Here is a 2,917-nt window from a genome sequence, read left to right on the forward strand (position 1 = left end):
AATAAAATGCGAAGTTTCGCGCACACAAAAGCAATAAAAAGTGTTTAACAAAAGCAAATAAAAAGTTTGGAAAACATGTGATCAACTAGTAGTTGATCAAGAAAGGCCACGGAATGGCCCTTCGTCGGCACGGCTCGGCTACTAGAGGTAGCCTCAACGGTGCTTATCTTATCAGCTGCACCCTTATTAGCTTCCACGTCCGTATGGCTCAACGGATCAACACTTTTGTCATCTCCCCAGTCAATGACCTCTTCTTGCTCATCGAAGTCCAAGTCGGACTCCCTTGCCTTGACCGGCTCGTCATCAACTTCCTCATCAGTAGCATAGCTAAGGCAACCAAGACCTCCTCGTGAAACGATTGGCTTCTTTGCGGCTGGAGTGACTTGCAGCTCTTCCTTCCCCAAACCAGCTCCTGCAATATCAGAAATAGACAAATATTCCTCCAATTTGCTCCCAATCTGGGGCGGAGGGGTTACAACAGGAATAAAGATAGGTAAATCAGGAAGCACAAAGTACGATTTCTTGTCAGAAACCGTATTACAAGTCACAGGCCACATGGGGTCCTTTTTCTTAGATGGCTGGGCAAAAACAATAGAATGCTTGCCCACTTTAAAAGTCAAGGTTCCTAGACCGACATCTATGATCGCACCAAAGAAGTGTGCGAAATGGCCTACCCAAAATAATGGGAATGTGGGCATCCTCAGGCATTTCAAGTACAACGAAGTCGACGGGGAAGAAAAACTTCCCTATTTGGACGGGGATGTCCTCTAAGACTCCTATTGGCTGGACCGCAGATCGGTCAGCCATCTGTACTGTCATATATGTCACTGTGAACCTAGTCAATTTGAGCTTTTTAGCTAGACTCAAAGGCATGACGCTTATACTAGCTCCTAAGTCACATAATGCCTTCTCAATAGAGAAGGTACCTATATTGCAAGGAACAGAAAAGCTACCCGGGTCCTCTAGCTTATGGGGTGCAGTATGAGACAAATAAGAGCATGACTTTTGGTTAATGCGACAGTATGCACATTTTCAAGTGACTTTTTCTTAGACAAGAGTTGTTTCATTAATTTAGTGTAGGCAGGCACTTGATTGACCAACTCAAGAAAAGGAACTTGTATATTCAAACTACGAATAACCTTTTCAAATTTATTGAAAGATACTTGTTCCTTTGTGGCACTAGTCTCTCTGGATATGGGGCTGAGAGAAGTACCTTAGCCCTCTCTTATAAGTCTCGCATGCCGGCATCCGTGGACTTAGGCCGAAAGTCCACCACCTTCTCCCTATTGAAGCTTGAACCCTCCTCAGACCGTCTCAAACGTGAGCCATTGACCGACATTGGGTCAAACTTCGGAATCGGGACGGACCCATCAGCACTCGGGTCTTGCACCAATACTTTCGGAGTTGTCGAACCCCGGAACAAATGGTCTCTTAAATTATCGGGCATTGAAGGACGAAATTTCTCAACATCAGCAGGGGTCTCAGTCGATCGACTACCACCTTTCTCAGTCGATCGACTGAGATGTACAGTTCCAGAAGCTCATGTAACCCGCATATCAGTCGATCGACCGGGTATATCAGTCGATCGACTGATATACCTGGTAGAAACCTTGTTCTTGTTATTTTTCGTTAAAGCTTTCTTTTGACTCGGTTCCGCCTCATTCTTTTCAGGGGCATCCTCGACCATAGCAGGCCCCTCCAGGGTAGACCCACTCCTCAAAGTAATGGCATTCAGGGTCTCTTTCTGGTCAGTTTGAGTGGGTAAGTGTCCGGGAGCTCGAGTGGTACTCTTACTAGCCAATTGAGCAATTTGGCTCTCTAGTAGCTTCATCCCGGCCGCTCTAGCTTGGGACTCCTTCAGCAGCAAGTTCTTAAACTCAGCAAAATCAGAACCATGGGATTGTTGTTGCTGCTGCGGCACATAAGGAGGTTTTTGGTATTGTTGTTGCTTATGATGAGGGGGCACATAAGCTTGTTGCTGCTGCTGTTGTGGAGGTTGAGTCGGATTCAGGACATTCTGGCTACTCCACCTCAAGTTGTGGTGGATATTCGGCTCATAGTACGTGTTTGTCTGCCTATAGTGTTGAAAGGCAGCACAAGACTCAAAGGGGACAGAACAATTCTCTGAGACATGCCCCTCAGCTCCACATCTTCTACAGACGAAAGGACCGTCAAACAAATAAGCGTTAACATGGTACATCCCACCTTTAGAAGCTCCTCCCAATTCATATTTGTCAAACCTTGCAGTGAGAGCTTCTAGTGCAAAGAACAGAGGAAGATTCAAAGACTCTCCTCTAGTTTCCTCTCGAATTCCCATATTCACCTTATGAGTGGCCAAATCATCGATGATCTTCCATCCCTTAGTCTCTCCCATGTTCTCAAAAATCGGCCATTGGTCGCAACATCCAAAATAGCCCTCGATCGTCATACAGCCCATTGTAGAACTTGTTGCAAAGACTCCATTTTTCGAACCCATGGTGCGGTATGATTCGCACCAGTTTCTTGAAACGGACCCATGCTTCATGGAAGTTTTCATCAGGCCCTTGTTTAAAGCTCGTGATCTGAGCTCTAATGGCATTCGTAGAGGCAGAGAAGTACTTTTTGTAGAATGCCAGGGCTAAGGAATTCCAGTCGGTGATCCCATGAGCGGCTCGGTCCAGATCTCTATACCATTCCCTTGCAGCATCACGAAGGGAGAAAATGAACATGGTCTCCTTGATCCGATCTTGGGTCACACCGGCCGGCGGGGTATAGAGCAAAGCAATAATCAATAAAAATCTCCATGTGCTTGGTCGCATCTTCATTTGCAGCTCCCCGAATCGGTTTCTCTCAACCAGGTTAATATAGGAGGAAGGCTTTGGCTCGAATTTTCTCGCCTCCCGGGTAGTTCGAATCCTTTGTAGAGATTCGCACTTTT

The 2,917-nt window shown here is 46.1% G+C and overlaps 1 non-coding gene across 1 annotated transcript; it reads left to right on the forward strand.

Moving 5' to 3' along the window:
* The first annotated feature begins 2,469 nt into the window (after positions 1–2,469).
* Positions 2,470–2,576, forward strand: LOC141603604 (small nucleolar RNA R71). The gene has a single exon (XR_012525467.1). It is a non-coding gene; the product is annotated as a small nucleolar RNA R71 (small nucleolar RNA).
* Positions 2,577–2,917: the final 341 nt, after the last annotated feature.

This window comes from Silene latifolia, chromosome 9 (genome assembly GCF_048544455.1).
Source record: "Silene latifolia isolate original U9 population chromosome 9, ASM4854445v1, whole genome shotgun sequence".
Classification (NCBI taxonomy): Eukaryota; Viridiplantae; Streptophyta; class Magnoliopsida; order Caryophyllales; family Caryophyllaceae; genus Silene; species Silene latifolia.